The following is a 15,305-nucleotide window of genomic DNA, read 5'->3' as shown; positions in this document are numbered from 1 at the left end:
CCTCTAAAACTTCACCCACTATTTTCTGCATCAAGCCTTAGCTTGTGATTGATGCAGCATGTACCCTGCCTGACCCACAGGGTTCATAGCCAACATCTGAGGTTTTATAGATATCTGAAGTTCAGCTGGACCTAACAGGCTTCAACAGTTTGCTTCTTATTTTCCCTTCTCAGTCCCTCACTGTGGGACTGAAGAGTAATTATGACAATTAATTTCAATAGGGAAAAAAACCCACAGATGAGGTTTGTGGCTGGTAATCTGGAGGTCAAGGAGAAAAATCAATGTACCCAATAAAAATGAAAGCACCATTGCTTTGTTTATCAAACAACCTAATAAGAATTTTATGCATCAAGGAGTAAGCATTATAACATAAACTGGAAAATTAAGTGAATTTAAATAGCTTAGCTCTGTCCACATGGTTGTGGTGAGCCATGTCTTTCATTCTTTATTACTTCTTACAAATGATCAGCTTGACAGAAAAAAAATCTATTTCAGAGATAGACTTTTTTTTTAGGAGTCAAAATAATTTCCTCATGACAACTGTGTACTTTGTGGGGGAAAAAATCACCCTTTGTCAAAAATCAGCCCATTGGAGATGTAGGTTACAGATAAGACTAACATTTTCAAGTGTGGGTGTCCAAAATTAGGCCACTAGATGGCAAAATGTAAACCAGACTAAATCAAGGATCTAACCATTTATCTCACATGTATTTGTTTTTTAAAAGGAGCCTGTGCATTAAATCTGTGGATGAGAAGGCAAAAGTCAGATGATCTGTCAGAGTGCTGAGTGCTCCAAGGATCTGACTACATCAACTGAAGCTGTAGGTACTCCAGACCTGTAAAACTATTTAATTTCTGCATAACTACTTAACTTCAAGTTTCAATTTTTTTAAGTTTGGTTAGGTTTGAAATATTTAGCTGAGAGGAAAAAAAGAATCACGGGAGCAAAAATGTCCCAAGGCTCTACTAGGGTTTGACAAGTCCAAGTTGCTGTCTGGGATGGAGTAAAACTTCTCAGTGTTTCTGCAAACTGTTCCTCAATATATGTCTGTGGCATCATTATGATTCCTAAGTGAGAAATGATTGTGGAACCTGTTATGTTGGATATCCTGGGCATTAATCCTCTAAAGCCGCTGTGAACATACTAATTGACAATGAATATACTGCTCATGTAAAATAAAGGCCACTATATTTTATATATATATGTGTGTATATATATATATATTATATGTTTCTTTTCAACTTTCAGATTATAATATTGCAATAACAGCTTCAGCAGAGCATGTTTCCTAAGTGACAGGCAGAAGTTAATAGTTTAGACTTTGCCTTTAGCTATACAAGCTCCTCCCAGCTAGTTATTAATTCCCAAGAAATATCCTCTGTCTTTAGTGTTATTTGTTTTAAGTTTAGTTCCATGCCAGCCACTGGGAGTGGTGCCTCTTGTATTGCAAAGACAATCTCTTGAGTAATAGCTTTATGTGCTGTCACTTTATTTGGCACTTCTGTCTTGTCCCAAAAGCCAGAGAGTGGCTTTACCATGATTTGCTATTGAATTTGGCTGTAAGGGCAATAGAAGAAAGGTGGGAACTGAAAACTGCCCCACCACAAGAAGGCATGGCCAGGGGCTGAAACTGGGGTTGGAGACTGCAAATGCAGTAAAGGAGCACAAACTCTTCATGCTGTTCCTCAACCCCTCCTGGAATTCCTTCCACACAGCACAAGTCAGAGCTGGGGACTCACCCAAGGTACAGATGTTCCTGCTCCATCCAGGGGCTGAGGGATCAGACAGAGAGAAGGTCTCAGCTCTGTTTTCACTTGAGACTCACAATTGAGGCATTTTCCTCCATTTTCTCCAATTTACAGCCTAATGTAAAATCTGATCAGTCAGCTTAAGGCAGAATAACTCCCAGAAGGATGTGTGTTTGGCTGTCAGATGTTCTGATCCAATGCTACAGAAGCACAGGAGGTGGGTGTTCAGACTGTGCATAAGAGCACAAGTGTGAAGAAGCTGAAGTAGGTGACACCTGTAATATTCAGCATGGAGTGTGCTAGGTGGACAACTGGAGCAAGAGGCATTTGTTCCCACTATTCAGTCTATATTTCTATATATGGCCCATATATACTGTTCAGTCTCTGTTTCCTGAGCCACAGGTTTTGTTATTGTCACTGAGGATTATGCATCAAATGGAATTTGTATCCTCCCTGAAATTCCCATTTGAAGCACCTTCCTATAGAGCTTGTTTCACCCACCCATTCCCAAAACTAGCAGCTCATGTTTTGGAAAACAAGTGGGATTTACAAGTGGTCACCTTGCTGCTGGATGCTGCTTCACAGCTGCATCAGGAGCTGAACAAGAGTCCTGAACAATGATGTTCAGGAGGAGGTGACTTAGAAATGAGTAACACTTTGTAACTAAACGTGTCATCAAGACATAATGGAGCGCTTTCCACCTCTTCCCTAGGCCTCCGATCACAACCCTCAGGGCCATTTTATCAGCTCTGATGACCAGGTGGGAAAGGATGCCTACTTTTGTTTTATAGTGAAATGATCCAGCAAGCAAATGCCTCATGGAATGAAAGGAGTCTGCTTTGCTGTGTGAATTAAGAACAGTTGCAGATGGTGCCATAAGAGAAAACATTGCTGGATGAAAAGTCCCTGCTAAAGGAATTCTGTATTTTAAAAAATCTAGTTAAGTGTTGACTCTGAACTTTCTGAATATTAAGTAAAAAAACCCCAAACAAACAGAATGAAAACAAAACACCTCTCAGCAAGAGCTGGGAATAGCAGTAGTATCCATATATTACAAAACCAAACCCAAATTCTAACTTGGATTTTTAGGTTTCAGAATCACTCTGAACAAAGTTTAATCTTTTTATTCATGGTCCTTGATCAGATCTCGGGTACTGTAATGGGGTGAAGAAGCTTGGTTTAATTGTATTTATAGACAGATACATATCTGTCACTTTGATTTGAGGAATATGTTGGCTAAGGAAAAAATTGTCTTGACAAAAGCTTCCAGGGATACTTACTAAACAGCTCATTTTCCCCTGTTTTCAGCAAGAAAAAACATGCATGGTTACAGCACAAGTCAGCAAATGCATATTGTTATCACTTGTACTACAGCAGCAACCAAAGCTTTCCCTCACGATCAAAGACTTGCTCATGATCATGTAAAAACCTGCTAGAAAACACAATCCTCTGCTGGCTTCCCCTGAGCCTTTTTCTTCTGCTTTCCCTCTTTGCACCAGAGTATTTCTAAATTTAACATTAGGCTCTACTTTTGAGCAGGTACCAAATGGCTTTCCCCAAAGAGGTTTGGATGGGGAGGGCAAAGGTGGAGGAAGAGGGGTTCCTAACAAACCTTTAGCAGTCTCCCTGTAGCTGGGAGAGCTGTGACAGCCAGAGGTCTCCTTCAAGCCCAGACTCAGACATACACATCCTGGTTTAATCCACTCACCCCAGCCAAAAATTAAATGCTGTCTGCTGACTCCACGTCAAAGATATTGCCCTTATTTCCTCTGAGCATGCTATTATTTACACTTTGCTCCATGGGAAATTCCACTGGAAGCAATGAAGCTTTTCACATCCAGTGAAATCGGCCCAATATGGTTCTTTAAAACAAATGCAAGATTGCTAAAGAGCATCAGTGACAGGTATGAAGATTTCTGCCATCTCCTGCCTACACTTCTATCAGTGCTAACTATGACCAGCTATTAATTTCCTTATGGCTGTTACCATGAATCAGCACTAACTCCATCCATCCATCCATCCATCCATCCATCCATCCATCCATCCAGTCTCCCTTCCTTGTCTGTTCTAAGCAAAGTTCACATCCATTACATGGGAAAGCATCAGTCCCCTCACAGAAAATAACTGGATAGCTTTTTATGGTTCCTGCATAACATAGGATAATTATCACCTCCCCTTCTGATCCTAAAGATTTCTAAAACTATTTGAATTCACCGACTGCAGTGCATTCCTATGCAAGTCCATAAGAGTAAAGTTATTTATCCAGTATGCATGTAGTTCCTAGTAAAATATGAGTGTACAGCCTGACAGCCACATTGACATGTACAGATATGGAGCAGGGAAAAGTTACTCATTGAATAACTTTATTTCTGTGGTATTTTCTTAAAAATACTTTATCATTTACTTATCTTTTGCTTAGTAGAAATGTCCCTTTTGGTATAATTGCATTGAATGACAAGTCTATATCTCTTGACATATTTACATTGTTTAATACCCTTAGCATTAATTTGTTTTGAAACATTGTTTCCAGCTGCCTTTAGAGTGATCACCTCAAATGACATGAGCAGTGTTAATTCATGAGAATTTCTCATTCCAACTTGTAGAAATTTCTGTTGAAAGGTTGTGCTGAATGTTGAATGGATTCATGGCACTAATCTGTGGCAAGTATATGACTACATTTTCTCTTTTTTTTTTTTTTTTTTTTTTTTTTCCCATTTTACCCCTTAGAAACTCTGTAGTTGGATCTAATTGTTCCTGTAAGAGTCTTGACCCCTGCGTTGGCCTCTACTGATGGGATGAGGGCTTTGTTTCCTCCTACACATTTTGCCTATTACCTGTCCCCTTCTGACACAAGGACAAACCTTCTGCCCAAACAGACAAACCCTGTACATGTAACAGGAGTGATGGACCAATACAACAAAGCCCTCTGGGTTTGTCTCTGGGGCTTTTGAACTGTAATGCTTGCTGTGGAAGGAGTTATTGTGCTTGTGGCTATCTCTCAGAAGAAACTGTGACCACTTCAACTTGGGAAACACTCAGAAACAGCAAAAGTTGCCAAGATTCAGCATAACAACATTTAGACTTTTTACAGAAGGCCAGAGCCTTTATGCCATAGACAAAACATTCAAATCCTAAGAACAGCTTTTGCTGTAGCATTTTATCACTTTCTTTTCCAAATACAAATGAAACCAAGAACTAGAGAGCTTGCTATTGCAACAGATTCCTTTTACCTTCAGCTGGACTTTTGCTTTGACTTTCTGGGACAGAGGAGCCCCAGAAGAGGTTTCCAGACTAGAACTGAGTTGAGCCATTTGTTGATGCTGAGTTACTTGATGCTTGAGGAATTTTTTCCCCCATCCAGCCATACAAAGAACTCACTCCTGGACCACCAAAGTCATTGTGGGAGAGCAGAGTCACAGACATGGCTCTGGCACTGGAAGGTGACTGATCTCCTGTATATTGGCAGAAACACTTTCCCTACAACTGCACTGACCCACAGGCCCCAATCAGATTCTGCAGGAGGTTCTATCACTTTGTTCCATCCATCTATAGCTATGGATAAACCTGTATTGCTCCTGCTAAATCCCCATCCACTGCCTGACAATCACAGCTTTTGGTCACACGTGTAGCTCACCAGAGATATCTCCATGGCACCTGATAATATAGGGATGGATTTGTTGAGGGAATGATGTCACTTAAGATTTGTATGTTCGTATGTGAAATTAGAAGTATGTAATTGACTTGATTTCATTAATAATAGTTTTGACTACTTTTGTCCACGAAAACAGAATTTTAAACAAGTTTTATGTTGTGCCTTGCCCCCACTGGCTGCATACTGATATCCTAACAATGTCCTTAATCCTGCTGGGAAAATATTAAAAATATTTAAACCCCGTATTTGTATATAAATAGTAATATCAACAACACAAAATCTACTTATGGACCAATTCAGCAGCCAGAGCTCTTGTTCTTTCTGGTTGTCACTTTGATAATGCAATACAATCACATGGGCTTGCAGTCCTGTCTGCTTGGTGTGCCATCATTTATAACACATTATCAGAGTGACAGCTGGCAGTAACAAGAGGCCAAGTGCCAGATATGCACAGTGCATCTTACTGAAAAATATTTCCCTTTCAAAACGCAGATAGGTTGATTAAGAAGTGAGGGAATTCCTCCCCCCTTCTCCCAGATGGCTGAGATGATTCATTGGAAAGCAACCCAGACGTAGCTTCAGAGTGCACTGGCAAAACTCCATGCTCCACCTTCCCTCCAATATTCAGGTTATCTCCCATGGGGTTCATCAGGAGAATTTTCTCTGACAAGGATTGGAAACAGTGATGATAAGCAATGAGCAGCATCACCATTTGCTTTCATTAGGGAGGACAAAAATCTAGCTCAAGGATTCATGATATGGAGTGAAAGGGTACACTCTGAAGCCTACCCTGTCTGCACCCTCTTTGCTTTGTGTTTGACCAGACTGCTTTCACTGGGACCCCCCTGAATTCAGGCCCAAACAATGTCTTCTCAGAGCTTTCCAGTCACCATAAATCTCTGCTTCCTTCTGCACTGAGACTCCATCTCAGGCACCATCTCAAAGCATCCCAGCTGCCCTTCCCCGATCCAGCCTGACCTGTTAGTCAGTATTATTGAAGAGTTACTTACCCCTTGGAACTGTAGGAATTAATCTGGTGTATTAAGAGCTCCTTTTTGTTTCACTAAATAGTCTTGTGAGCTCCCTAAAAAGATTTCAAAATTTGTGTGTCCCCACACAGGGTGCTAATTGGGAAGCTGTGATGGGCTGAAGGAGGAACAGCACCAGAGAAGGAGACTTTCTGAAGGAGTGATAGAGTTAACTGGCTGTGATTTCATTATTATGCCAGCTGACTGTACAGGACTCCACAATGTTCTCAGGGATGTGGGGAGCGGTGTGTGTTCCCTGGCAGAGACCCAAGATCTAGATTAAAATCTCCCAGAGTTAATTTAGGAAAACAATAATATTTAAAGTTGGAAGGGTTGTTTTTTTGGTTTTTTTTTTTTTTTTCAGGCCATATCCCACCATGAAATGCATGATCCTTGGGCCTATTTCTTGTCCACACAGACCTCTCCTTGTGAGTTCTTCTTAATACCTAGCCCAACATTTTCAAATGAGAGAACCTAATAGGAAGTATGTAAATTAATATTTTTGCATTCAAATAAACATTAGAAGTTTTCAAAAAATGCTGAACTGTGGCCCCAATGAAATAATTGCCCTGACCCTTAAAGTTTAATAAACTGACTATCACCAGTTACTGTTTGTACAGTAACTCCAGTACTGAAACGAGTCTTGGCTGAAGTTTTGCAGCTTTTTTGTAATTTTCTTCTAACTGTCCTCCTGAGGCAGTTTTTCTCACACTTCCAGCATCTCCTGCCTCGACAGAGGATGTCAGGACAACTTGAAAAGTGCTATGAGACCTAAACACTTGTAAAGACTATTGCTCAGATCTCTTGCCATCCTCTTCCAACCCCCCATTGCAGGATGGTGTCACCCACACTCCCTGCTGCATTTCTGTGTTTCGTAGCCAGACTGATGGCCCATGCAGGGGCTGGATGTTGTGCTGGGCAAAACATCCCTCCAGGTCCAGCTCTGCCTTAGTGAATATCTTTCTGGTGCAACACAACCACACAGACATAACTCAGCTGTATTCCCCAGGTGTTGTGTTGGTGGTCAGGGCTCTAAGCTGTAGGGTTTCCCACGGTATGCCATGGTTCCCATAGGCACCTCTGCTTCCCCAAGTGATGTTCAATAAACACTTAAGTTTTTCTACCTCTTTGCCTGTCATTTGTGCTCTTAGCAACCTTCAGTATGCTTCCATGCATTAAGAAAATTTAAGTTTTCTTGATCAAAGGCTACTTGTACCTTTCTTTCCAGTGCTTGGTCTTCATAGATCTTAGCTTTTCTACCCCTGCAGGAAGGTAGAAGAGGTAAGGAGATAAACCAGTTCAGGAAGGCAGAGAGGAGAATAACCAGAAGCTTTAATTTCAATGTGTGCACCTCCTTGTCTGAACCAGGAATGCAGTGCGTGCAAGATAAGAAGCCACCCATCCCAAGCCATTACAATGCAGCTTTGTTCCAGTGTCACTGCTGCTGCCACTGGGTCTTTTTTCTCACCTCCACTCCTTCATATGCACCCTGACTCCTGAGACCATGATAGGCACATTTCAGGAGAGAAAAACTGAGCATCTTTATTGACTGAAACAGAGGGAATTGTTTAAATCCTCTGTTTTGTGCACAGTGTTTCTTTTCAGGTGCTTGCCTTGTATTACAATCTTTATTTTGGAGACTGGAGACCCTCAATACTGAAAGACACCTGGGGGGTCACTACTGGGTATCCCAGCTGGAGATGTGCATCCCTGGGCACCTAAAACCTTTTTTTCATTTGAAAAAACCCAGAACATTTTCTACAGGGTAAAAGTCTGCTCCACACAAAGGTTTGATGCAGTGATATCAATGCTGGGAAATACTGATTCTGTTTTTTAGTCATCAAAGTCCATCTTAGAGAGTAAGAAAACTTATACTGGTCTGAAAATGAGCTGGCAGCATTGCAGCAGCTTGCAAAAATGGGTGTACAGGGGCTTGCCTGCTTGCACTATGTTAATGTGTAGATAAGGCCTTAACAGACACTTAAGTGTCCCAATCATCTCTTGAAAGTGAGACCAGAGGTACTTCAAGGAGTTCACTTGAAGAAATTAATCAGCAAAAAACTGGAAAAAGAAGACAAAACATTTCTTGCCATTGGAAGATACACTTTTAAAAGTAGTTTTCTAGAAGAATACAATCATGTTAAGACATCTGGAGCTCCCTCTCTGAGCTGTAACAAAGGCATTTTGGTGATGCCACCACTCTGAAACCTTCCCCTTTAGCAGCTGCTAAAGCATTTAGCAAATCCACATTTGCATCTTGGCTTTGCACTAAAAGTATCAAAGTGATTGAAAATCCTTTCTTCTCCTTGTTCTAATTAAATGAGCACAATTAAAATGACCTCACTGCTCAAGGAGCTCAGTCAGGAATACTGTGAGTACAGTGGCCAGCAGATATTGACCAGAAGCCATGATGATCCATATTATCTGCAGAATGCAAAACTGATCATACGGTTTTGAACTTTTTAATATCAAAGGATTGGTTAACACAGTAAACTGCTTGAGGATACTAGAAGAATAATACCATGTTTGACCATATTCTTTCACTGTATTCTTACTTTAAAATAAGTGTTGTTTTGAAAGTCCACTGATTTAACTGTATTTTAGGCCTAAATTAATAATCTTGTAGGGGATTTTAAATCAGCATATTTTTTTAACTTCATAAACTTTTATCTCCTGCTGTTTAACAGCAACTAGCCAAATTTTGTGGGTTTTGCTGGGTTGCTTCCCAGGCAAATTCACCAGATCCTTCTGTTGGAGATGGCTGTGTAAATCAGAAAGAGCTCCAATGAAGTCCATTAAAAATACATCAATTAAATATTGGTGTGAGAAGAGATGCAAGCTTATTGATTTCAGCTGGAGTTTGCACAAATGAAGAAAGAATAAAGAAATGGACCATTCTTTTTTGCCTTGGATTTTCTATCAGAAACCTTAATTCCAGAAAAAAAGTGGGTGAAATAATTTCCAGTTAATAATTAAGTAGGTTATTGAACTGATTAAAATGAAAATGAAAAGAGCTAGAGACAAGATTTGGGAAAACAGAATATTTGCAAACAAAACCTGAAGCTGAACGTTTGAGCCAGCAAATAAAACCATGCTTTTAGCTGGTAAAAATGATTCATTGCCAGAGATTGCAACCAGTGATGTGCTCTGACAGTGTGGTCCATGCCACCTAACTGATGCAGGGACCTGGAGGTCAGAGAGAAGTGTTAGAAGATGATTGAATTGTGTAGAATCACATAGAATAGAATGAAAAAATGAACATATTAAACTGAAGATCAGACAGCACAGAAAGAGCTGATAGACACTGTCCATGTAAAGGTATATTTGGGAGTTATGAACTCAAAAGAAAACAAATGCAGGATGAGGACCTGAAAGAAAACCCAGAACAACAGAAACTCTGTGACATCCTCTGTCCCAAGATTCATCTCCTTCATGATCTGCTGCTGCTGTTTGCCACAGCTGGAAGAGGTTGTGGTTGGGGAATGGATTGAAAACAATGGCAGAGACCTAGAATTATGAAAGCATTTCTGTGTCTAATTCTTCCTGAAATCAGTGGAAATTGAATTCCAAAAGTAATTTTAAATTTTGGGCCTTGGCCCATGTCCAGGTTTATTTAGGTCAGTGTGGAGCTGTTAGTTTCCAACTTGTGCCCATTTTGAACAATTGCTATTGTTATAGATTTTTTCTTTACTGTGTCAATATTTATTCTAGCTTATGGCCCTTTGAAGCAGTGCTCTGTTAGACATGGGCTTCTTTTTAATGTCTGCTCTAGTCCTAACATGCTTTTCTTTCCAGTCTTTGAACTGGAACTGCAAGGATGGGTTCACCTGTTATTATCTTCCATGAACTAAGAAATTAACCTTTTCTGTTTGTCATGTGAGCACGGAACAGAAATCTTATATGTTAGTCCCTTTAATAATACTATTATTTGCTTGGCTGTGGTCTGTGGATTTTCCGTTGGCTCTTTCATTTGACATTAGCTGTCACTCTCCCAGTTTATTATTACTATTACTATTACTATTACTATTACTATTACTATTACTATTACTATTACTATTACTATTACTATTATTACCTTATATTGTCTCATCTTTGGAAAAAACCCAGCAATATTAACAACCCTTAAACATGTAGTAGGTGCTTACTTAAAAGCACTTAGGAGCAAATGCTTGTCAATTGAACACTGAAAAAGAGAAAAAAAATTACCCTGGAAGAGAACTTAATAGAAGGGTGAATAAATTTCTTTCTCTCATGGTCATGACATTTTCTTTACCATTTGGGATTCACTGCAAATGGAAATTCCTCCAAGCCTTCAGTTTTCTGAGCTTTGAGATTTCAGGAAACAATCCCTTGGCCCCCACTCCCTGCCAAGGTTGCTACTTTCATACTCCTTTTCCTGTGGGTCACAAAACAGGAAATTATTGTAAAAACAAACAGAAATTGCTGCTCACTGCTGCAAATCTTGAAGACAACCTTAGGAGAATGAAACCTCTGCAATTCTTTTTTTTAAGTGGCTTCTGTTCAGCTGCTGCCAGGTGAAGATCAAACACTTTTCATTGCTAATCACCAAAGGTCACAGTAGATAACTTTGCAATTTTCTGTCCTTCTTTTGAAACTTTAGTGATAGAGAGATTAATTTATGGTTTAAACTTTCCCAATATGCTTCTTGATAAGAAAGGGATCATTCATAATCCAAAGGCAGTTTATAATAAGAACCTAAGTGAGGATATTTCTCAGTTCTGTGCATCGCCGCGGGCTGTTTCAGCACTGGGCAGAAGGCTGGCTGTATGTTGTTTTCTTGGGTTTTTTTCTTGTGTGTGATGGAGAAGGTGTTAAATGACATGTATGTGCTCCTTCTGCAACTCTGAACCAGGAATATCCTGTCTGCTTGCTTTAAAATAAGAAAAATATGATGTCACAAAGAAGAAGTCAGGTGTTGATGGTGGAACTCAGCAATGGTCATCCAAGGTGGTGTCTCAGGAACAGACACAGTTTGGAGAACAAGTCACCTATTTTTTTTTTTCTAAGTTATTTAACCTCTTCCCCACAGTATCTGATCCCACTCCATCATGAAAGGATTATTTGTCAACAGCTCTCTCTCACAGGACTGGGAAGTGTGAGCTACACTTTTGACAGATGGAAGCTGGAATAATTGCAGTTCCTTTTGTTGCAGCTCTTGCAGGAAGAGTCTGGCTGAACTGAGAGTAGAGGCTGGGATTTTTGCTTTGTAGCTGTAAAAAAAGACCCCAAATTCATCCTTTGCCCTGTCTTTGGACACGTGCATGATGTGCTAAACTATTAATAGGGTGTGAGAAGTCCCCAGTCATGATCCTTAGACTTCCACCCTGTGCCAAAGCAGGTTCTTTAGCTTTCATGGTTTGCAAGTTGCCATGACACTCACTCAAAAGGGATGCTCTTGAGAACACCAGATCAGTTCCCAGAAGCACCATGTTTGAGTGTTTCTAACATTATATCTTTTCTTTAGGCAAAAAGAGTAGTTTAGGACTGTCTGTTCACCATCTCTGAAATGGACTAGATGATCTTTAGCGGTCCCTTCCAACCCAAATTATTCTATGATTCCATAAGGGTCTAAACCCAAATGCAAACCAATTGTTATGTGACAGCAAAACCATGTTTGAGGCCTGTTGGCCACTGGCTGTTTGTTTCCAAACCCTGATCAGCCCTGTTTTCCATGTCCAGTAGTTACAGCCAGCTTGCACTGTATTCACTTGCAATTCCAGTGGGCTTCATTCAGCTCCTCTAAACAGTCCCCTGGAGCCATGTGAGGTACCTTGGGGTGTCCCAGGAGGACACAGGGCTCCTACCAGCCTTATTTTAGGCACTTGGCCATCTCAGGTGGCTCAAGGTGTCTGCAATTGTGTTCAGACTGAATGGAGCTAAACCTGCATCTGCATTCCTCCTGGAGGACACTCCCTCCATTCAAAGAGTAGAAAGCAAACTGGGCTTGGAAAAACAAACAAACCAAGATCCAAGTGTAGGGAGCTCTGGGGGGTGTGTTCTTGGGAGAGGTGCTCAGGGTGTGGGCAATGATCAAATGGGTGCTTGAGGGCTTACAGGAATAGGATCAGCTTTTTGATAACACAGCAGTGGTTCCCAGGCTCAGGCAACAGATGCTCCTCAGTAGATGTTTAAATAGCAGAGAAAAGTTGGATCATTCAATGAGTTTGCTAAAGGTCAGGACTGCTTTGGTTTCAAACTTCATCATGTATGGTGGCTTGTGTGGTGGCCCTGCAGAGCAGTTTGCCAGTCTTTGAAAAGGTACATCCTTTATTATATATATTAATCTTATATATATTAATCTCCTTGCTCCAGGGGACACTAAGCAAAAACAGTAAGCAAAAATGAGCAAACTTTCCTCATGTTCTATTGCCACCTCCAAAAAAGCCTTAATGAATGTAAAACTCAAAGATAGGTTTCTAACTACTGCAGAATGTGTTGGACAAATCAATGTTTCATCTTCTAATATTATATCTTTTCTATAGGCAAAAAGAGTAGTTTAGGACAGTCTGTTCATCATCTCTGAAATGGACTAGATGGCCTTTAGAGGTCCCTTCCAACCCAAATTATTCTATGATTCCATAAGGGTCTAAACCCAAATTTAAACCAATTGTTATGTGACAGCAAAACTTATCTGGGAAAAGCGGGTGCTCATAGGAAAAACTGATGTAAATTTAAGGCCAAATCAAGTTAAGACATATTAGATGTGTCATGCCACTAAAACCATATGTAGGAACTGAGGTTACTGGGGAAAAAAAGCAAATTGTGTTGGTAGAATATATAGTATTTTCTATTATTGACAAACAGATAGAAATTCAATGTAAAATTAATATTTGTTATTTTTACACTTTAAGATCACAGTAATATTTTAGCCAAAACCTCTTGAAACTGCTGTTAGAATTTTTCATCAGCTTAACATGCCACAGACATTGTTAAAATGTCATTCTAAGCCCATTTTCTGACTTTTCCCTAGAAAAGGATTAGCTTGTCTTTAGAATGTTAAAAATGTTTAAATTACTTGATATTAGATAAGAAGGTTTAGCTCGGGCTCAAGAAAACTTGGAGAATTTATTAAGAAAATATGTATGCTTTGTCTTTTGCTTGGCTGGCATAAGTCAAGCTCTATATGGGAAGGATTATGCTGATGCAGGGTAATTGGAGTGCAGGTCACTTGCAGTCCACTTGCCAGGTACCTGAGACTCCAAACAGATGAAAATTGAATCCCAGAGTGAGATTCCTAATACTGCAAGTCCCAGTGTCCAGTTTGGTAGAAATCCATTTGAATGTGACCCATGGGACATTCATGCATGGGAATGATGTGAAATAATTTTTATTCCCAGTGTGTCCAAGACTGATTCTGTTAACACAAGGCCCAAGAAGATACTTAGGATGCTCTGCATTTCAGGTTGGGGAGTTCCAGGATCCTGAGGATCTGGATGTGATTACCAGAGCACCCTGTACACAAAGTATCTTGGTTATTTCACACCAGCTCATGTTATTTCATCCTCCTCCTTCACTCTTGAATGTCATCAACTTCCTAAATAGAATTGGGATTTGGTTTGGTTTTTCCTTTCAGATGCAATCAAGTAAGTCTTTCATCATCCACTACTTGCTTCCTGGCAAAAGCTGCCCCTTGAAATAGGTTGGTGGACAAGGACAACCTGATTTTACCTTTCTTGTCCCTCGTTTAACAGCTGGGATACCTAACACAGGAGGCAAACCACTGGAGACAGGAGAGCAGATTTTCTTGTGGTGTGCCTCTAATCCTTGAAAGTGGTCCAACCAAAGGCCCAGGAGTGATGTACACCCAGTCTGTACAGTCTTTCCTTGCAGAGCAGATAGGAAATGGTCATTTGTGTTACATCGGGTGCTCACACAGGTGAAAGAATCCTTCTGGCCCCATGTTCAGTCAGTCCTTCAGAATCATCATCCACATGAAAGATGAAATAGTGCTGGAGACAGGATTCATTCTGCATATGCAAGTGACTCAACCCAAATGGCTCACCTTGAGAAGCATCACACTGCAGGAGCAGAATTGTAATGTGGGATGGAGGAATAACAAGAGAAGCATTATGCATGGAGAGCAAGGATCCTTGGATCAAGGAGAGCAGAATAAGCAAAGAAAGGATTCTGGAGGGTGATGCTCATAAGCTGATCCAGCAGCATCCACTTCCAGGCTGCACATCTGTCTTAATGTCTGTAGACAATGATGATGCAGGGAAAAGAAAGTCACAGCTGAGCAGTCTGAATTCTGGATGGACAGCTATTGCTTTTGGTGTCTGTTGTCTGCTAGAACTAATTGTTTTGTCCAGGAAACTCGCAAACTTAATCAGAAAATTTTCCACTGCAAACTAGATTTGAGAATTTTGGATCACTAATTTGCTTAGAAACATACAGAAAATCAACAGGAAAGGTGTAACCAGAGTGCAGGTCTCCAGGCTCCCTTCTGAAGCCCTCTCTCTCAAGCCATGATGTTATTCAAAGCACATTAATCTCCAAACTATGTTCAGGTTTAGCAGGGATCCAGGAAAGCAAGCAAGCATGCAATTACTGCATCTATTTTCAGACCTCCTTTTGTTATGGTCCTAACAGGGTGGAGGTGTCCGTGTCTGTCAATACTTTGTCCTCTCTGTCTGTCACAGACTTTTAATAAGGACCGAGTGAAACTCATCCTACATTCACCCAGAAGCTCCAGGGGAGTTTCTCATCACAAATACAAAGGACAGATGCAGTTTGTCTGCCTCTCATTGAGCTCTTGAACTTTTTTTTTTTTTTCTTAGTGGGCATAGCAGGGAACAAGTCTGCAAATGCAGCATTTGGCTCACCCTCTCCAGGGCTGCAGGGGAGCAGGTCACAAC

General features: G+C 40.5%; 1 long non-coding RNA gene across 8 annotated transcripts in view; it reads left to right on the top strand.

The window, feature by feature from the left end:
• LOC139800382 (uncharacterized) overlaps positions 1-4,457 on the top strand; it is a 64,995-nt gene extending 60,538 nt beyond the window's left edge. For 7 of the 8 annotated variants that reach the window (XR_011727729.1, XR_011727727.1, XR_011727730.1 and 4 more), the window contains one exon: positions 726-4,453. This is a non-coding gene — a long non-coding RNA (uncharacterized lncRNA). Of the gene's footprint in view, positions 1-725 lie in introns of all 8 variants that reach the window. The other variant, XR_011727728.1, reaches the window with a different exon arrangement.
• The last annotated feature ends 10,848 nt before the right edge of the window (positions 4,458-15,305 follow it).

Source organism: Heliangelus exortis, chromosome 10 (assembly GCF_036169615.1).
Source record: "Heliangelus exortis chromosome 10, bHelExo1.hap1, whole genome shotgun sequence".
In the NCBI taxonomy this organism is placed as follows: domain Eukaryota; kingdom Metazoa; phylum Chordata; class Aves; order Apodiformes; family Trochilidae; genus Heliangelus; species Heliangelus exortis.
This window is presented reverse-complemented; position numbering and strand designations above follow the sequence as displayed.